The 22024-nt window shown below is 43.0% G+C and overlaps 1 protein-coding gene and 1 long non-coding RNA gene across 3 annotated transcripts in view; one reads left to right on the plus strand and one right to left on the minus strand.

The window, feature by feature from the left end:
* ARHGEF9 (Cdc42 guanine nucleotide exchange factor 9) overlaps nt 1-11218 on the minus strand; it is a 272573-nt gene extending 261355 nt beyond the window's left edge. Inside the window, exon 1 of one of the 2 annotated variants that reach the window (XM_081179284.1) lies at nt 11075-11218. The gene's annotated coding sequence lies outside the window, so the exon portion shown is untranslated. The remainder of the gene's footprint in view (nt 1-11074) is intronic. The other variant, XM_081179285.1, reaches the window with a different exon arrangement.
* The window catches only part of LOC308578815, a 107275-nt gene that overhangs the window by 78531 nt on the left and 6720 nt on the right, over nt 1-22024 (plus strand). The gene's annotated exons all lie outside the window — the stretch shown is intronic.

A 22024-nucleotide genomic window follows, 5' to 3' on the forward strand; every position in this document is an offset into this window, starting at 1 on the left:
TGTTTATTTATATGCCGCCTATCTGACTGGGTTGCCCCAGCCACAAAAGGTAGGGCTGGGCATCATCTGTAGTTCAAACATTTCATTCACAACCATTTCTGACCAATGAGATTCCTCTTCTTTCTGCTTTTATTCCAGAGGTTCATATACTCTCCATCCCATTGCGATATTCCCTTCCCCTCTGGCTTATGTAGGCAGCCTGGCGATTTCAACCTTGTGCTTGCATGCTGAGGCCAAAGTATGCCACATTGTCAGCTCTGAGGGAGAGAATAGGGTCCTGCTGAATAAGAGAGCACAGTTTAGCCATCCAGGGCTTTCACGCAAACAATGAATGTGAAAGCTAACAGGATTTTCTTTTGAAGGGCGCTGTTGTAGTGGGATTTTCTAAAACACAGCAGGGATGGTGCAAGAGGAAAAGAGAGAGGCAGTGGGGCTGAAGCCTCCACAATTCAGCTTTGAAAACCTGTTTACCCACCTATTAAAGCTCTGCACAAAAACCAGAGGCTCGCTCCAAGTGTCAAAGTGACTAACAGCATGATCCTACACATGTCTGTGCAGAAGTCAGGCCACTGAGTTCTGCAAAGAGGCATACTTGAAGGTAAATGTTGTTACAGAAATGGTCAAATTAGACATCATGGCAGCAGATTAATGTATTTAATCTAGAACCATCTACACTGTTTAGGACATCTTCCTATGTTCCAGGGGGAGAGTTTAGCACAAACACTGGACCTGCACATCTCCCTGCTTTCTGTGGGAATGGGGCAGATTGGGGCCTAAAACACAGATGTCCCACCATTGTCTAGTTTGGCCCAGAAAGTGTGGAAAGGCAGATCTACTCAGTTGTAGACTGATTGAAATTAAAGAGCCTATTAGGCAGTTTATTCTGTTCTCATGTTTCCCTGTTAATTTCCACATTATGTTTGAACTTTCAGACAATGTAGAAGCCACATCCAGAACTATAGTGGAATATAGTGCAAGTTTAGCCCATATTGCCATATTATTTGCAAACAGGCTTTTTCCCAGAAGCAAATAAAGGCAGTGACCAATTTGTGTGGGGGTTATGTTCCATGGCACTGCAGGCTTACATGAAATCACATATAATAGGAACATCCATGGATAAAGGCTGCAAACACCCTGTTCCTCCCCTGCCCATTTTTGTGATGTTTTCAGGTCATTTCTGGGTTCAGCGCGGTTGTGCACATATCAGATGTGCCTGAAATGGTTGTGGCCTGTAATACCAACATGAGCACTAAGCTTGCACTATATTCCATTATAGTTCCAGAAGTGTCTTTTACATTTTTTAACAGCCAGGAAAAAATAAGGAGCAGGAATGAAGGAATTATTTTTGGATGGAAGAATAAGACAACTGTAGGTGGTATCAGGAGTTGCATATAATAAGGTCAGGGGATACATGCAGCCGTGGGGGGCCTACCTGTGCCACTGACAGCTAGCAGAGCAACTAGGAGTCTGAGCTGTGAACCAGACATCCACATCTCAAAACTTGCCTCTGCCTCTCAGGCAATCCACAGTCAGTCAGTCTCAGTTCCCGCAACTGCAAAATGGGAATAATACAGTCACCGCCCCCACCCTATGTAGGGTTGTTGCAAAAGTGACCAAGTGAATGACTGTGACACTATTAAAATGTAGGAGTCCCACTACTAAGGGTTGTCTCCAAAGTTAGTTCTACTCAGAAAAGGCCCACTGAAATTCATGAACATGAACCTAGGGCCATTAATGTCTACTCTGAGCAGATATTAGTTGTAAGGTAAAGGTAAAGGGATCCCTGACCATTAGGTCCAGTCGTGACCAACTCTGGGGTTGCGGCGCTCATCTCACTTTATTGGCCAAGGGAGCCAGCGTACAGCTTCCGGGTCATGTGGCCAGCATGACTAAGCCGCTTCTGGCGAACGAGAGCAGCACATGGAAACACCGTTTACCTTCCCGCCGGAGTGGTACCTATTTATCTACTTGCACTTTGACGTGCTTTCAAATTGCTAGGTTGGCAGGAGCAGGGACCGAGCAATGGGAGCTCACCCCGTCGCGGGGATTTGTACTGCCGACCTTCTGATTGGCAAGTCCTAGGCTCTGTGGTTTAACCCACAGTGCCACCCAAAGGACACGGTAGTCAACCCTAAATTTTACGCCAGCTCTTTGTACCTGCCAAAACCCACCCAATCTTATCCTTTACCAGAGGTGAGGAACCTTGCTCAGCCTATGGGCAGCATTCCCTCTTGGGCAACCTTCAGGGGGTGTGGCTGCATGCCAGTGGTGGGAGGGGCTAGAGTGAAAATGGGAGGAGCAACGGACGATTGACTCTTATCTTTGTACTGTGGGCAGTACTCCAGCCAGGCAAAATGCAGAGATTCCTACACCTACACCTCTCTCCAACCTCCATATAGGCAAGCAAGAGGCATTTTTGTAGTTCAAGGAAAAGGCCAGGCAAAAGCACCCAAGGAGGGCACAGAGCTGTACTGGTAGGGCTGTGGCCTAGAGAACATGGCAAGGGCCCGACAGAGGGGCTTAGTGGGCCACCATCGGCTCCTAGGCCTGAGAATCCCATTGTGCTGTATGCATTGGGGAGGATCAATTAAATTTCTCCCTGAAAAGGGTTGTCCAGACTGCACCCTCTCATCCCTGTTCCAGAAGGGAAGGTGGTCCTTAGGTTGAAAAACACTCTATACCCGTGACTAAGACCATGTTGTTCCAAGGTTTTCTGGAGTTGAGCAGAGAATAGGAATTGTGCCCTGCCTAGAAGGTTTATTCTCCATAATTTCACCACCATAGAGAGCTGCCTGTACTGGGTACTGGGTCAGACTGGCTCCACTTTCATCACCATCCTTCAGTAAAACCAACTCCCCAAAAAACAAAAACAAAACCCACTGTGCTTACTGCATCCAACAAGAAGCGCCGCTGTAGAAGTTATAAGAGTTTTACTGAGATAAACTTGACATTTTTTTCTCTCCTCTCCTTCCCCCAAAGCTAGTCATTCAAGGTACTGGTATGGGAGTAACCAACATTCCAAAAAAAAACACCGTCTGAGCAAGTTCAAATCCACTGTACGGAGCATTCAGGTTTTTAAAGCAGCCATGAATCAGCATAGCCCTGCCTAGTGCTAATATTTGCATTGCAGGCCAGCCCTTTTAAAAATAAAATGGGCACTGGTGTTCAAAAACAGCAATAGACAAACCCCTGGGAGGAAAAAGGCTGATATATTTCTCCTGAGAGGGGTATTTATATTCTTTAGAAAACATTACTCTTCCGGGACCTTTTGAGTTAAAAATGACAGAAAAGGTATTAAACAGAAAATAATTTCATTTGTACCATGTGAAATACAAAAAAGAGGTTTCATTAGGACAGAAGAAAAATCCTAATGGATCGGGGGGGGGGGCTTCTAGTCCACCATTCTGCTCTCACAGTGGCCAACCAGAATCAAGAGCACTCTTGCTGTCTTTGAACCTCAGAAACTGACATTTGGAGGCACCCTGCCTCCTAAATGCAATAAAATAAATGAAGTTTACTTTACTTATTTAAAATATTTATCTCCTGCCTTTCACATTGCTGCAGCCTGAACTATTCAAAACTATTCAAAACCCAATGCAATGAAACACTCACACTGGATTACTGCAATGCTTTCTATTTGGGGAAGCCCTTAAGCCTGGTTTGGAAGCTGCAGCTAGTGCAGAATGCAGCAGCATAGCTCTTCATCTGAGAGGCACACCGTGGTGTGAGCATATATTACATCTGCTGAGGAAGGTACACTGGCTGGCTGGCTACTTAGCTAGGTTTAAGGCTTTACTGTTGTAGTTCATAAAGCCCTAAACAGTTTGGCAACAATTTATTTGAAAGAGTGCCTTATTTTAAAGGCATGGATGTGTTTCTATTCCCCCCCCCTTTGATTTCTTAAATTTGGTTTTAATTGCATTTTTATAAGTTGCTTTGATCACATTTTTTCATGAAAAAATGACTAGTAAATGCAAGAAGGAAGGGAAAGAAAGAAGGAAGGGGGGACAGCTTCCTCCTTGGTTTAGCACAATGTTTGTTTTTCTCCCATCGACCACTTGAAAATTGTGTTTTTCTCCCATCGACCACTTGAAAATTGACGGAGGTCTCATCAAACCTTTTTCTTTGCTGGTGTTCAGGGTAAAGGTTTAATGCTCATCTTTTAAGCTTTGTGTATAGATTTTTACGTTAGTATGAATTTTAAAAACTCACTTGTATTAAGATGAACAAGGTCTAAATAATGGATTATTAAGGTTATAAGGACGTGCATGAACAAGCATTAAGCAATGAAACTAAGAGGAGGAGGGGAGGGAAGTCAATCAAAAATTATGGTTTAATTTTTTTGATTATGATGGGGGGGTTGTTTTGTTTTTTGCATTTTTCTTTTTCTTTTTCTTTATATATTGTTGCTGTTATGTTTATTTTTGATGTTATCTTTTTGGAAAATTAATAAATTGTTATAAAAAATATATTCTTTGCTGGTGCAGTCAGAGTGCAAGCAAAACTGATATTTTTATAAGCACAGTCTTGCCTTTCCAATGTGGTGGATGTCATTGGTGAGAGTGGTTTCCTGATTCACAGGGAGATTTTAGAGTGATGGGGGAGGGATGTTAGCAAGAGGTGTGGGAGCAGAATGGAATGAGTGATGCTCGATGAGTAGTGGTACTGCAATATTTCTGTTTACGTAGTGAGAAAAGTGGTTGGGAGGACATGTAAGGGAGAATCTGGGTGTGATATGTATCTGTTGGTGGGGTGAATGATGCATAATGTGAGTCAGGATTTGCCTTTGCAAAGGGAGAGTGAAGAGATAAAAGAGCTCTGACTCAAAATGTTTTCGAAATAGGCTGCTGTTCTTGCTTTTGGGGAATTTTATTGATTTATTTGGTACTGTGGTTTTTAATTCGTTTGTTTGTGTGTGTGTGCGCACACACACACTTTTGTTGTTGCAAACCACTTGGAGATGCTTTTGATGTTCAGAGGTATATAAATGCACTTATGGGTTATATTAGAATAAAAATTAAAATATTACGACAATCACAGGCCTCAGGTAAGAGGCCTTTCTAATAATCCAGCCCCAGTTAAAGCAGCCTTGATCTCCTGAAATTGATATTCAGCAATCATTTGTGGCATCAAGAACAGATACTCCTAACTGTGTAACAATTGGACCACAAGCAGTCCATGGGCAACAGTTTGAGAAATTCTTCCTTTGATTATTTGGCTGTTAGCCAGACAAACAGATACGAGATAAAGATGAAGGATTACTGGAATGGTTTTTGTTGTTGTTACTGTTTCTTCACCTTAGCAAGACCTCTTACTTGCTTGCTTGCTTTTATTTAAAAGGTGTTTACCCTGCCTTATCGCAAGCAATTCAATAAATTCAATTAAAAAACAACATAAATAAAAAATGCAGAGAGGAAAAAGACATAAACAGCAGAATAAAACCACATCCACCATGAAAAACAGAACAGACTTCAGAACTCACATTATTCTCATTAAAACCACAGCAGAGAAGGTCAGCATCCAAAGACCATTAGGAAGAAACATTAAAAGGGGGCTGGCAAATAAATCATGAAAATACCTTTTCTTCTTCTTCTTTTTAAAAAGGGTCTTTCCCATACAGCAGAAGACTTGGGATGGAGCTGAGATACAAGACCACAAAAGCACAAAGTTGGAAGCGGTGGGTAAACTATTTGGCATGGGGTGGGGGAACATGAAGGACAACCATGTGGCAGCTTTACTCATGCATAGGCTGCCCTCGTGAATGCCTTAGAAACAAGGCCTGAAAAGCAACTCACCCTGAGTTTGTGGTGGGTCGACTAATGGATGGATTCCAGGGCATGAAGGAGATTATACAGGGAAGTCAGCGCCAGGATAGGGAAGCTTTGCTAAGAAGCACTGACCGCAAGATGCAGAAGAAGGAAACAACACTTAAGGAACACTTAAAGGACACTTAGAGCTCAACCACACTTCCCTTTGTCCCAGTTTATTCCATTTGCCCCTTGATTTCTAGGCACGGGTCTGAGAGGTTTTTCTTTCATCCTGCTGCTTTTCCCGGGAATACCTTGCTGATTACTGCTGAATCAGACCACGTGTCAATCTATAGAAAACTCAGCTGACATTTGTTGTGATTCAGTACTAAACAGCGGGTTTTCCCAGGAAAAGCAGCAGGACAAAAGAAAAAACCTCTCTGACCAGTGTCTAGAAATCGTAGGGCAAACAGAAGTGTGGATCAACCCACAAGGGGCTGCTTCATACGGAAAGCAAAACAGCAAAAGCCTGAAAACATAAGAAGAGCCTGCTGGATCAGCCCAATGGTCCATCTAGTCCAGAATCCTGTTTGCACATTAGCAAACTAAATGCATGTGGGAAATCTGCAAGGATTGTTTGAGCACCAGAGCACTCTTCACTCCTGTGGTTCCCAGCAACTGGTATTGTGAAGCATAATGCCTCTGGCAGTGGAGGCATTACATAGCCATCACAGCTAGTAGCCGGTTATACCCGTGTCTTCCACCAATTTGCCTATCAAAACATAATTAAATAAAAACAATTTCGGGTTTGCAGTTTAACTTGTTAAATTATTTTTTTCATTTGTAAATCTAGCAAGGAAAGAGGAAAGAAAGAGAGAGGGGGGAATGAAGTAAACTTTAAAAAGAAAAAAGAGGAGGGTGAATTGTGCTAACAATAGTATTAACAAAAATAGTACTGCACAAAAACAAGGCAGAGAGATAAGGTAAGAAAGTCATAACAGTAATGAAGTGTGTGCTTCAAAGCCACACAAGGAAACTTATCCCACAGCTCGTGTGCGGACTCTGGACTAGAGCAACAAGTCACATGGCCATTAACAGAAGCTTACTTACAGAGTTAGACCTTAACAGTAAAGAAAAAACCCAGTCTAGCAGATGGAAGCATCATCACTGCAGAAGGAATTGGACAAGGTTTTGTGAACTACAATAAGCTAAATGGAGGAATGCTAACCATACCAGTGCAGGGTATACTATACGTTCCCACCTTGGAAGGAGGGCTCCTGCCAGTTAAGCGCTTGGCTTCCAGAGGGCTCATAATCAAGTCCCAGGGCAACAGATACACAGTTCAGAAGGGGTCAAGCCACAGCAATTGCAAATGAGCAGCTATATTACCTAAGCACAGCAGAGCAACAACCGAGTGTCACTGCACACAAGCAACATGGTGGCTGCATTCACTGGGGGAATTGCCGCCTGCGGCACAGATGCCCAGAAAGTCTAAAAGAATTAGAGACAATTACAGTGGACATAGGATCGCAAGGAACCTGCATGTCTCTTTAGTAATATTTCAAGATGCTCTGAAAAACGAGAGGCAAATGCAGTTCCCCAAAACAGGATGGTGTAGAAGATGCCCAAAGGTTCTAAAGAAGGGGAATACAGCATCAGATTTGCCTCACAAGTCCTTGGGGAAAGGTGACATTTGGTAGGCTTCATCAGGGAACACACTTTACAACAGCCTTCCCCAACCTGGTGCCCTCCAGACACCAGGACACCTCCCAAACACCACTGGGACTGATGGGAGTTGTAGTCCAAAATGCCTGGAGCCACCAGGCTGGGGAAGCCTGCTCTTATGTAACTTTCACATCCCTCACAGCTCTGGAAGAGAACTCTGCACCAGCAACATGGTTCAGCAAGAGAAAGCAGGCAGACAGATTCTCCAGTTTGTGGTATATTATAGAATAAGGTGTACTGAGACAACCTAATTTTACAGACTTTGCTCACCAGAACAGCCTATTATGTGATGTATTATTACGTGACTGTAAAAGGTACACCGTATTATTAGGTGAAAGTAAGAGGCAGGATTGCTTTCACTTGTTGGTTTCTTGAGCCACATGTATATAAATCTCTCTATATTTTAAGTGCTCCAAAGCAGCATATTCCCACTGTATAAAAGTGCAAAGGCCTGGTTTGTTATGCTTGGAGTACAGTCAGGTAACCACAAAACCTCAAAGACCATTAGTCACACACCTGCAAATCAAAATACATTAAATATATATTCACTGTGTGTCATCATCTGATCTATAAGGGCTTAGAATACTTGTAGTACTGTAATATATACTCAGTGAGAGCAAGAATCTTCAGCATTTAGATCTGGACCATTTTCACACAGAAAATCTGACATGGAAAAGGTGGAGCCTCTCCCTTATACAGTAATCTGAAAATGTATAAATGTCATCAGTGCAGCATAGAGAGAGGAAGAGGCCTGTTTTTAACTGATAATTACTGACATGGGTATTGCAAACATAGCCTTCAGTCACCCCAAGAGTCCAGCCATTTTCAAAACTGACATTCCATTGGAGCGTGACTCAAGTTTCTGCCTCTTCATTATTTAAGCTCAAATCTTATCCACACTGAGAGGAAGTCCCATTGAACAAAGTGGGATGCATTCCTGAGTAAACATGCATAGGATTGTTCCCAAAAACCATTGCCCCTTGATTCCATAAATTAATCCTCAGTGACCCCCACCCTACAAAAAACATTATTTATAATAGCGATTTGCACATCCCACTAAGGAAGATAACAACACAATAACATTCAAAAAGGGATTAATTGCACATTTATTCAAAATCATGTTTCTGGATACATTTCATATGGCATCCCTGTGCAGAAGGCTTTACATGCACATAGATGTAAGTGAGAGAGAAACAAAAGGCGGAAAAGTAAATGAACTACCCGCTGACTTTGTCAGACCAGTTGTGTTCCTAGACCTGCAGTCTGTTTCTCACAGTGGCAAGCCAGATGCTGCTGGGAAGCCCACAAGCTTAAAGGATGAAGAAAACAGACAGTCCTCTTCTATCATTAGCCCAGCAACAACTGTTATTGAGAGGTAGACTGCCTCTCAACAGCATGGCTCCATTTAGACATTATAGTTAACAGCCAGTGATAAAAATCACCTGCTGCACAAATTTGTAAAAACCCTTAAAGAAAGACCTCTCAGCCTAAAGCAGGGGATAGTCAACATGGCATCCTCTAGTTTTTTTCTGGACTATAGTTCTCATCATTGCTTACCACTGAACATGCTGGATGGAGCTGATGGGAGTCCAAACAACATCTGAAAGGCATCCCCAGACTGTAGTCATTGCCACCAATTGCAGCAGAAAATTTCACAAGTCAATACAGTGGTGCCTCGCAAGATGAAAAGAATTTGTTCCGCGAGTCTTTTCGTCTTGCAATGTTTTTCGTCTTGCGAAGCACGGTCCGTCGCAACTGCGCCTCTTCAAGCGGCTTTAAGAAAAAAGCGCAAGACGTTTTCGTCTTGCGAAGCAAGCCCATAGGGAAATTTGTCTGGCGAAGCAACGCAAAACTGAAAAACCCTTTCGTCTAGCGAGTTTTTCGTCTTGCGAGGCATTCGTCTTGCGGGGCACCACTGTAATGGAATGCAGGGAGAAGTACTGGGGGTAGTGGTGCATGCCCTGTACTAGCTGTCAGTTGATTTTCAAAGTTGGGGGCTAATTAATAAAAATTAACACCAACTGAAAAAATGAACTCACAATGAACTTGTCCACTTTGGATGTGCCACAAGGCAATGCACTGATTATGCTGCAAAACAGACACTCACTTTTAAAGATCAGTGCTAGCTGTTTTGGCATGTTAGAAAAATTCCCAAGCCCTTATTATGTCAATACTTTTATTAGGCCAAGCAAAATGTCACCAAACCTTTGACTTCCACAGAACCCTTCATCAGGAGTGGATGTTTAAAAAGCTGGGATGGGTGAGAGAAAGAGAAAAGGATGTTGAAGTTAAATCAAGCCATCTAGGTCTGCATCTGATAAGTTTTCAGATGGTGGGAGGGAGGAGCTAGCAGATATTCAAATAAGGTGCTTCCAGGTGCTTTTTAAAAAGAGAGAGCCAAAACTGCATACACACATTCCATCTGCAGCAGCTGCCCTTCTGTCCATCTGCCCTTAAATTGGGGGGGGGGGGGTTGAGAGGTTCCCAGCTAGATAACACCAGAACTTTAAGCATGTTTGCTAAAAAGTAAACAGGACTCACCAGCCAGTGTGTTTATAGGAGTTCAGTCTTCATAGCAAGTTTACTCAGAAGCACATCCCACTTATGGTCAATAGGACTTACTCAAAAATTATGGCACACTACGCCCAAAGTTAGGGATTAATTGTTCTCATTAGGTCTACCTCCTAATCATATGAAGGTTGGCTCAGAAGTCAGTCCCACTGACTTAAATGCTTGTGCTATCCCAGGGTGTATGTGTGAGCTCAGGTTTGCAACTTGATCCTATACATGTTTACTTGGATCCAATACGGCTGACAATAGCATAGAAAATGGGTGGGCCAGGCTGGGGGGGGTATTGGTCCTCTACCAGGACTTGATCTAAGGTGGTCACAACAACAGCAGTACCATTACCATATAAAGAAGAAGAAATGGGTCCTTAAATGTATATTATTGTTGTTGTTGTTGTTGTTGTTGTTGTTGTTGTTGTTGTTTTTAAGGTGGGTCATGCTGTGCCTGAAAAAAATTGAGATTACTGAAAGCCTAATGAAGTTTAATAGGTCTGACCTCTGCAGCCTACACAACCTCCCGGTCCTATACATGCTCAGGATTCAGTTCCACTGCACAGATGGGTCTTTCCCATAAATCACTCAGTGGACCCGGGTCTTAAGCCTGCTTGAGTTCTGTGGGGCTGTCACCCCAGGGATCTTCAGCCAGAGAACTCTTTTCCCAGCCCTTATGAAATAAACCCGTTGGGTTATATAGATATATAAACGGCATTTGATCTATTGAAGCTTAGGGGCGGGGGGGGGAGAGAAAGAGAGAGAGAGAAAAAATTAACTGTTCTTTTCAAAGTCTAGAGGTAACCCACCCCTTCAGACGACCAAGAGAAAGCGAAGCCCTCCCGCTCCCTCCGCGGCTCCAGTGGCGCCACCAGGGCAGGACTTCAGGGCAGACGTTCACGGCCCCCGACTCTGCAGGGGCCAAAAAGAACTGGTCTGCCTCGCAGCATTTCGCATGATGGGAAGCAATGCGCGTTGCCCTCGCACCATACGTCCACGAAGTCTGGAGCTCGCAACGACTCGAAGTTCCCCGTGTGGTTTTACCTTGTCAAGTTTTGCGCGGCTCCTCCGCACGCGGTTCTGGCGCGGCCTGCCGAGGCTGGTGTCAAGGAAGGCGCCAGCTGGTTCCTCATTCCAGAGAAGCAGGCTCTAGCGGCGTCCCCGCAGCGGCCGTCTGGTTTCGCCGCCGCCGCTGTTGCCGCCGCCGCCTCGTAGCGGAGGGAATTTCCTCCGTTCCCCAAGCGCGGCTGTTCTCTCCCCGCCGCTCCAGAAAGGAATCCGAATACAGAGGGCAGTTTCCGCAACCCGAACACCAACACAGACAGCTACACACCCTTCCTCCTTCTCCTAGCCGAATCTACTTTTCACTGCTTTGCAAAACGTGCTTTAACTTTTTTTTTAAAAAAAGTACTATTATTTTTCTCCACCTCCTTTTCCTTGTCACGCGTTTTTCCCCAGGCCAAACTGACGCGCAATACGCATTGAAGTTGCGGGAGAAACCGGAGAGCGAAAGAGGCTGCTCTGGGCTTGCGGAGACACGTCGAGCAAGAAGCGTGGAGCAATTGCCGCTGCCGCCGCTATCCGCAAAGATTCACACGAGTCGGGAGGGAGGGGGGGCACATGCGTGTGAATTTGAGAACGCGGGAAGCCTTAATCTGTAAGGCTGGTTCCTCAGAGGCAGCCGGTTGTCCCGGGGCTCCCGTCGGAAAGCGACACAGTCTGGCCTCACAGCTGCTACTCGCTGGCTGTTGAGAAACTTCCCACCCCTTCTTCCTGCCACTGGGATCGCTTGACAGGCTTCTTTTAAGGTTGTTTTTTTAAATAAAAAAAAATAGTACTACACTTATGACTTCTAGGAGCTCAAGGTGGCGCTCTGCATTTTATCTTCATAACAACCTGTTAGGCTGTTTTGCCTGAGGGACAATGCGTGGCCCAGTGTTACCAGTAAGCTTCATGGTTGAATGGAGAGTTGAACCCCAGGCTCCCAGGCCCTGGTCCACATAATTTCCTTCCACCTTATTCAACTTTCTGGAAATAAGCAGGGAGAGAAGAGAGGAGGTCTGGCTTCCTGTCTCTGACTAGTCTTCTTTGTAGAGTGAGGTAGGTAAGTAGGTGGGTGGGGACCTTTCTGGCATCAGACACCTTGAGGGCAATCCTATAAACATCTGCCATGTCTGCTCAGAAACCATTCCTGTCCAATCCCTGGCGTGCATTAACTTTAAAGTACCGTATGTCCTCTGAAACTGGTTGTGTTTTTTTTAAATAAAATTTTACTGGTTTTACAATTTCAAATTCAACAATTATTTTCCATAAAAAAGAGAAATACAAAATATCCAACATGGAATATAAGAACTAAAATAAAAATTTAAAAACATCTTTTCGGAGGTTCTCTGTAACCTCCTGACTTCCATTTCGTTTCCTGGTTCATTGAATATATTATATACCATCAGTTTTTATTGTTTCAGTTCAAATTTCTTTCCATAAACTTTATCTTATTTTAATTGCTTGCAAGTGTTTAGTCAAAGCCTGCCAATGTTTCTACTTGTTTACAATATTTTTGTACATATACAATAAATGCCTCCCATTCTTTTTTAAATTTCTCAATGTCATTGTCTCTGAGCTTTTCTGTAAGTTTTGCCATTTCTGCATAGTCCATCATTTTCAATTGCCATTCTACTATTGTTGGTATCTTTCTTCCACCCCTCTTAATGCTTAACAGGGTTAGGGGGAAAGTTGTTGGACTACAACACCCATCATCCCTGACCATTGAACATGGGGGCTGGGGACTGGTGGGAGTTGGAGTCCAGCAAAATAAAGAGCACCAAAGGTTATCTTCCCCTGATGTATAGAAACATAGGAAGCTGACTTGTACTGAATCAGAGTCCTTGGCCTGTCTGACTCCAGAACTGTCAACACAGACTGAAAGCAGTTCTTCAGGGGTTTCATTCCCTGCCCTACCTGAAGATGCTGGGGAATGAACAAGGGACCATCTGCCTGCAAGGCAGATGCACTGCCACTGAGCTATGAACCTCTCCCCATGATTTGGACCACTCTTGATAGAGTGAAAATGAAAGAAAGAGTATTGTAGCAGAATAAAAAATTAAAAAATGTATTATGACACAAGCTTTTGTAGATGACAAATATGTGGCATGCAGGCATCTTTTGGAACTCCCTGCCTATTTATATATCAGTGTACTCTTTTTAGCACTTGCTAAAAATATATGTAGAATGTTAACATTTAAGCTGCTAAAATTAAATTTTTTAATTATTTTGATTGCACTTTGTGCACAGTTTATATTTGTTTTAAACTCTTTTGGTAATTGTTTTTAACTCTTTTGGTAAACTTCTTTGAGGGATATTTTTACAATCAAATGGTATATAAGTTTTAATAAAACAAATATATCATTTAAGTATGTCTCCCTGTCCCCCAAAGTCTATCATTCCTTCTAATAAGTCCAGATAATCAAAACAAAACTTTTAAAAATGAGCTATGGGGCACTGGACTCATATGCTGATTTCACAGCATATGAAAGCTGATGGCTATCAGAGAAAGTTAGAAAGTGGTTGCTTCCATCCTGGAAAAGTTATTTCTTTCGTATTCTCCCATTTATATACCACCTTTTCCTCCAAGGAGCTGAAGGTTTTCCTTCATATTGTTTTCCTCCTCTCCATTTTATCATCACCACAACCCACTTAGGTAGGTTAGGTTGAGAGAATATGACTGGCCCAAGGTCACCCAGTGAGCTTCGTGACTGAGTGGGAATTAAAACCATGGTCCCCCAGGTCCTATTTTAAAACTCTGACCATTACACTACACTTTCTGTACGCTGCCTTTCAGAGGCATTGCTAGCTGGTGGCTGAAAAGAGAGGAATCCCAGGCCTACAGGGCACAAACTTGCATATGCTGATTGGTTTTTAAAAAAACTTTCTGCAAACATTGGGATTCTCTTGAGCCTGCTAATACATCCTCCTTCTGTGTGAGTGGTACTGTTTTTGCTACATGAGGATTCACACTTGGAGCATGAGTATGCTTGTGATACACAGGAACATCTGATAAAACCTACCATCCTCTAGGCATTATTGACTCCAGCTTCCATCAACCCCATGGCATGGCAAAAATTCACAACCGAAGCTCCCCCCCCCCCCATCCCATCACTGCTGCCATGATTTAAAACACTGAGCTTTTGCCTATAACCAAAGTGGTAGTACCCCATACCAGTCTCATAAACACCTACCTACCTCAGTGTGCCCTTAGGAAAGATGGACAGACAAAAAAAAGTACTTCTTCACACAGCACCTAGTTAAACTATGGAATTCACTTCTGTGGGAAGCACTGATGGCCACCAAATTGGATGACATTAAAAGTGGATTTGACAAATTCATTGAGGATATAGTGATTACCGTCTGCTTCCACTGTCAGAGGTAGTATGCTTCTGCATACCAGTTGCTGGAAAACCACAGAAAGGGAGAGTGCTGTTGTGCTCAGATCCTGATTATGGGCTTCCCATGGGCGTCTGTTTGCCCACTGTGGATACAAGATGCTGTTGGCTTGATCCAGTGAGGCTCTTCTTACAGAAGAAATGGAGATGTCACATTTGGTAAGGGAGGTGCACTTAGTTTGGGCATGTCCACACAGGAGATACCTACTCTTCCAGTCTGGTGCTGCACTGAAGCCCTTAGCCAGAAATGCTGGGGTGGTGCTTATTATATATAATCTGTTAATTTTAGCTGTAATGAACTTGGTCCTCTAGCTTAATGAATAGGAAGCTTGAGGGAGGCACATACACCACCAAACAGGAGAGGCTCCCCCAACCTTGTGCCTTCCAGAGGTTTTGAACTACAATAGCCACAGCTGGCAGGGCAGTGCTAGCTAGGGCTAATTGAAGTCCAAAATATCTGGTCACCAGTTCGGGGAAGGCTGCTGTAGAACACTATCTATCATCTATCTTTCTTTCTTTCTTTCTTTCTTTCTTTCTTTCTTTCTTTCTTTCTTTCTTTCTTTCTTTCTATCTATCTATCTATCTATCTATCTATCTTTCTACCTTTCTACCTTTCTACCTTTCTATCTTTCTATCTTTCTTTCTATCTTTCTATCTTTCTATCTTTCTATCTTTCTATCTTTCTATCTTTCTATCTATCTCTCCATCCATTAGGGCTATGCATGCTCCTCAATCCAATTTCTAGAGCCGAAATTGATTTGGGGCGGGGGATTTTCCCTGCCTCCTCCCAGACCCATGTATAATCAAGATCTCCTTCCCCTTCTCACTGCCACACTGTAGCCAGCAGGACTGGACCCTCTGTTTACCAGCTGGTGACTGCAAATCTCTGTAGGCAGCAGGATTGAGCCACTGGCTCACAGCCTAGTAAGCAGTGTATGCAATTCTACTGCGGATTGCTTTGCCAATGCATCTCCTGTGGAATTACCTGATCTGACCTGAGGCTATCTGAAGCATACTGAGCCAATGCCCTGTTCCGCCTGAACTATCTACTATCTGCCTGAACTATCTACTATCTACTGTCCACTCCACTAGCCATGCACAATTGCACATGCATGCACAGGGCCAGATTAAGATCTTTAGAGGCCCAAAACACTTAAAAGATTTTGGTGCCCCAAATATATCTAATTCAAAATATAAACAATCATAAACCATAAAATAAAATTTCAATTTTTGAAATGAAACAAAACCTATAGTAAGATGGACAATAATGTTTATTTTTGTATATTTACACTTTACTTATATTTGAAAAATTTTCTCCTACATTTTCTAATTGCAAAGTCTTTGATCAGATCCTCAAAAAACCAATCTTCTGTAACAGATCTGCTTCTATACTCAGTAGAGATAAGGCATTCAGCCTGTCTTGTTGCATAGTTGTTCTGTTGGGATTTTTAATATACTTCAACTAAGAAAATGAGTGCTCAGCTGAGCAATTTATGACCATTAATGTTAAAAATCCAGCAATGGGAAATTTCTGTGGTGCCCCACTCCCCCATTCCTTTGATGCCCTAAGCTTGTGCTTATTTTGCTCAAAGGTTAATCCAGCCCTGTGTGTGCAGAAAGGGATCATAGAATCATAGAGTTGGAAGAGACCACAAGGGCCATCGAGTCCAACCCCCTGCCAAGCAGGAAACACCATCAGAGCACTCCTGACATATGGTTGTCAAGCCTCTGCTTAAAGACCTCCAAAGAAGGAGACTCCACCACACTCCTTGGCAGCAAATTCCACTGTCGATGTATGAGGTCTAGTCCTTACTCCGAAGTAAGTCCCACCGTGACATTAATAATGTCATTAGGAATCATGTAGGTTTGCTTTTTAAAAATAGATACCACAAGCAAGATTATAAGTTGAAGGTTTCCATTCGCAGCCACAATTTCCACGAAGTTCACACACATAGCAATTAGCACTAGGAAAAACATCTTTCATTTACACCAATGGGAGTTTTCTCCTAATGCTAATTGCCTGGCTGCATGGGTGCAGGGAGACCACAGCTGAGAAAAGAAGCTTAAATCTCTCTCTTTTTTTAAAAAAAAAGATATTTATTATAAGTTTTAAAATTACAGAAAAAAGAAGAAAAGAAAACAACAAAAAATTTTAACAAGACATACATTACAATACATAAAAAAGAAAAAAAACGTAAAAACCAATACAATACAGCAAAAAAGAACAATAACATTAAAACACACATCCAATATTCCATATCTTTATCTTTCATTTGCTTGTTTCATCAACCTCCTCACACCTCCCTTTTTGTATTCTAGTTTAATTAATTGTTTCAGCAAATTCTTTCCATCTTTCTCAATTTTTGTTAAATAATTTATCTTAACGGTCTAACCTATTAATTAACTCAGCAAATCCTTTCCATCTTTCACTATATTCTGTCATTCAATTTACCTTAATTTCTTTTAACCTTATCTTACCATAAAATACCTTAAAACTTAAAACTTAATACCTATTTATACATAACTCCTTATATCATTTCTACTAAAGCCAAATAGTTTCATTCCAACATTTTTCCTCATTAATTTATTCATTAATTTTACCCTAATTCTCAAAATATTTTTTTAAAAAAACTTTCTTCCAATCCTCATCCAACGTCTCTTCTTCCTGGTCTCGGGTTAAGTCAGTCCTTACTGTCCATTCCATCTAGTCCATCAACCTGGTGATCTTATGTCCGAGGCTCTTAAGTCTTTTCCATGTCCCTTCTGCAGATCTTCTTCTTGTTTATACCTGCACTTTACCTTGTCTTTTGTTGATCTTTTTCTTAATTTCTTTCCTTTCTCATTGAGGAGTAGGTCTTGGGGAGACTCCAACCCAACAATATCTCCGTCTCCCCTCAACAGATCAGCCCATTCTCCACAGTCAGCACTGTAGTCCAGAAAGTATTTAAAAGCATGTTTCAAAGTCCCTCCAAAGTTAACAGCCCCCGCAACTCCAGACCCCCCCTGGCCCAAAACCAAATCCCAAAAACCAAAACGTCCCTGCCTAGGGGGATCCATCCAACTTCCCATCTCCCAGCCAAACGATACTCCCTCTCTCCATATCTGACTTTCTCCAGGTTCAGTCTTCAAAAACAGCAGCTTATGCTCCTGCAGGGCCTCGGGTTTCTCCATTTGTGTTACTTGAGGTTCAACAGCAACCTCCTCCATTATCTTCTGCCCTTGCACTTGCCCTGTCAAAACAGATTCCTGGGTTGGTTCCTGAATGGTTTCTATATGAGTATTCACTGTTTGTCCAAAGTTTTTGACTGCAACAGTCATAAAATCCATCTTCTCATGCAGCTGCTCCAACAAAGCACTTGTCTTGCAAAAAGCAAGCACCAAAACTTCTTCTAGACACATTTTTATCCAAGGTCAGAGTCTGGTCTCACGATCCTTAATCTCCACAGCTGTGAAATCCCCAGATCGACTCCAGCAACAGTTTAACAAGCTCCCTCTAGAGGAGACAATTTCTATTTATCCATCTTTTGAAAGCAGGTCCAACAAAAGAAAGTTACTTTCATTTTTCAAATATTTTGTTTCTTTTGAATGCAAAAGGCAACATTGGAATCAATATGTTTCTCTTTTTTAACTATCTGTCAAAAGACTTTCCATTCACAGTCAATGAACTTCCCCAAAAATTTCTGTCTCTGACACCCCGTTCCCAGGTTTGAGACGGTGGAAATTTATCTTTCTTTACTCTCTCTCCTGCAGGCTTAAACAATCTAAGATTCCCCCCCTCTTCTCCTGCTTCCAAGAGGGGTTTTGATGGTTATAACTGAAGGAAACTTAGTCCTTTATATACGACTTTCCTGACTTTAGCTTGCAAAGTTTTGCTTCAGTCTATTTACAAAAGCGGAAGGCGGACTTCCTGTTTAGAACCTTCCCGCTTCAGTGCCAAATTAAAATGTTTCTTAGTCCAATTTTCCGTTCTACTCACGGGTACTTGTTTAGAGTCCAATTGTCCACAGGAAAAAAGTCAGCGCTCTCTGGCAATGGCTGTGCGGCTTCACTCCGTAAAAGTAGCGGTCGATTCAAAACACCGCGCCGCTCACCCCACGTCGCTTCGGATCCCCGAAAAGGGGTTTCCCTGCGAGTAGGGGAGGCACTCTTGGTGTCAGCCGAATCCCACGTTCCCAGGCTTCCTCCGCCTGGGATTTTTGAGGGGTCTCCGCCTTCGCCGCGGCGGCAAGACCCGATTTTCACGGAGCGGGTTCCTCTCGGTCAGAGGAACTCCGCCATTGCCGATGGCGCTAACCCGGAAGTCAAGAAGCTTAAATCTCGCTTTCCTGTGCTGCAGTTTCCCATGCTTGCCTATTATTTAACATAAAACGTAATAGTTAAATGCTGCAAGTGGTGAGGCCTGTTGTTTTATAGGATAATGTGCATAGGATTGCAGCTTCCAGCTCACTCCTATGTCCCACCATGTTTAGATTCTACATCCCTGAAGAATCTCTTATCTAATCCAAAGCCATACCAACATCCCTTTCTCACACACAGACATACACGTCTCATTTTGGGGGCTCATTTGTCAGTTCAGTTTTGGTATGTTGCCAAAGTCTGCTGACATAATTTCAGGAGCATGGATGTAGGAGTGATCAACAGCCCAGTGCAGGAGAAGGGTGGCAACACCGCTGCCACTGCCTCTCCTCCACTCTGCCCACAGGCCAGACTTGACCTGACAGTGGAGCTGTGGCTGGGCATGCTTTGACAGCTCCCTTGCATGCCAAAGGCAGGTTCCAATGAGTAAGCATGTGGGGGGCCACTTGGCCGTACCCCCTCTCTCGAAAATGTGCCCAGGGCCATGGCCTCCCTAGCCTCCCAGGCTACGCCCCTGATTACCATTCCCTCCTCCTGGCACTAGGAATGGGAGGAAATAGGAACACTCTACTGATACAGATAATAATGTCCCTATGTTCTGAGGAATGGTGGAGGGTAAGCAGATCAGTTTGACTCAGCTCACATTTAATGGCGAATGTGCCCAATCCATAGTTTCTGAAATAATACATGAACTGACACACAACCGCCCTTTGAAATTTTGCAATGCAGTTCAACAGCCAAGTAATATGTATCGTAGTAGTAGTAATAATAATAATAACAATAATAAATTATTTATACCCCGCCCATCTGGCTGGGTCTCCCCCGCAGCTCTGGACGGCTTCCAACAAAGATTAAAAATATATTAAAATTTCACACATTAAAAACTTCCCTAAACAGGGCTGCCTTCAGATGTCTTCTAAAAGTCCGATAGTTCTTTATTTCTTTGATATCTGATGGGAGGGCGTTCCACAGGGCAGGCGCCACTACCGAGAAGGCCCTCTGCCTGGTTCCCTGTAACTTTGATTCTTGCAGTAAGGGAACCGCCAGAAGGCCCTCGGTGCTGAACCTCAGTGTCTGGGTAGAACAATAGGGGTGGAGACGCTCCTTCAGGTATACTGGACCACTACTTCTCAGTAGTGGCACCCACCCTGTGGAACGCCCTCCCACCAGATGTCAAACAGAAAAACAACTACCAGACTTTTAGAAGACATCTGAAGGCAGCCCTGTTTAGGGAAGCTTTTAATATTTGATGGATTGCTGTATTTTAATTTTTTGTTGGAAGCCACCCAGAGTGGCTGGGGAAGCCCAGCCAGATGGGCGGGGTATAAATAATAAATTATTATATATTATTATTATTATATCCCTCTTAAAGAGTATTTTGATTGGCATTAATTATCCTGTAATATTCTGCTGATCTCCATGCCATTAAAAAGCATCAGAAGCATATGCTGGAAGATTAAACATCTGGTAAAGAGACAGAAGAGGTCCCCTGCCCACCCCCGGGGTTGCTGTTGACAATCTCAGCTTCTGTTTTAGGGGCTCCACCATCTCAACCTTTAAGAGCAGTTTTATCTGCACACATTTATGTGTTACAATGCTGTGAGTTTCACCTGATGAGTTTTGCAAATCAGGACAGCATCTGAAAGAAGTGCAGTTCTCTTTGGCAGTTGTCTGGTAGTTATCTGCCTCAGTTAAATTTAAATGAACATGCAGATTTTATGAAACCCCAACATAAGTGCCTTTCTGAGAAGTAAAATATCACTTACAATTTTAAACACAAAGGCTATCTCAAAAAAGGGGGCAGGAAAGGCTCCTTTGAATGTTTTATGCTTCTTTTTTAATCCACAGCTTTTATTAGACCCAGGCTGATCATTGGATTTTCATTCCATTTAAATTTGTTTTCAAATTAGGCAGGGTGGGTGTGTGCTGAATTAAATTGTAGTGTTAGAAGGGGATTACCCCTTGTAGTTTTGTTACAGAAAATCTGCTCTGCAGAAGGGAATCCAGAATACCCCCTTCCAGAAAGGTGGTTTTTTTGTGTGTGTGTATTCTACAGTGCAATAGTAGTAGATTTATACTGGGCCATCCACACATCATTCCACTTTAATGATTGTTATAGCAATTATTCTCAAAAGTGAGGTGGGGTGAGTGAGAAGAAACGCCAGAACATTTGTGGCATGAAAGTTACAGGATTTCAGCAGATCCTGAGGCATGCATCTATTAGAAACAAAGGAAGTACAGTGGTACCTCAGGCTAAGTACTTAATTCATTCCAGAGGTCCATTCGTAACCTGAAACGGCTCTTAACATGAAGCACCACTTTAGCTAATGGGGCCTCCTGCTCTGCCGCCACGCTGCTGCTGCATGATTTCTGTTCTCATCCTGAAGCAAAGTTCTTAACCCGAGGTACTATTTCTGGGTTAGCAGAGTCAGTAACCTGAAGCATCTGTAACCAGAAGCATCTGTAACCAGAAGCGTCTGTAACCCGAGGTACCACTGTACACTTCAAAATGTTTACAGGTGCAAACCTGTAAACTACTGGCCATGATAGATAGCTATGCTCTGCCTCCACTGTCAGAGGCAGCAATGTTTCTGAATACCAGTTGCTGAAAACCACAGGAGAGGAGGGTGATCTTGTGCTTGGGTCTTGCTTCCAGATTTCCCACAATTAGCATCTGGCTGGCCACTGAGTACAGGATGCAGGACTAAATAGGCCACTGGGCCGATCCAGCTGCAGGGCTCTTTTTATGTTCTTTTATAAGTTCTTAAAGCAGGACTGCCCCAATACCACCCTGGGCGCCAATAATAATGGATGAACAATTAAAAGAACATCTGGAAGGGCTGAAAGATATGAAATAAACAAGCCCCAGCATGAGGCAAAGGAACTAAATGGCAACAGCAGCCTGAGCTATCATAAGTACTGATTCCTATCCTCTCCAACCTTTTTTAAAAAAAAACACACAAAAAAACAGCAAGCCTGAGAATGGGGTAAAATAAGCTCCTGCCACTACGTGGGAACCCCACCTGCCACTCCTTCTTTGGGGGTGGGCCTCTGCCCTTCCCCCACAGATTTTTGGAGGGACAGCCTCTTCTCCCTGAGAGAGATCTTGCCATTAACTTGCATAGGGGAAAGGCATAGATCTTTTTCAAAAGCATACTTCTGTCCCCTCCCCAAACCATTGTGACAGTAATTCACATTT

This window comes from Podarcis bocagei, assembly GCF_964188305.1.
Source record: "Podarcis bocagei genome assembly, chromosome: Z".
NCBI lineage: Eukaryota > Metazoa > Chordata > Lepidosauria > Squamata > Lacertidae > Podarcis > Podarcis bocagei.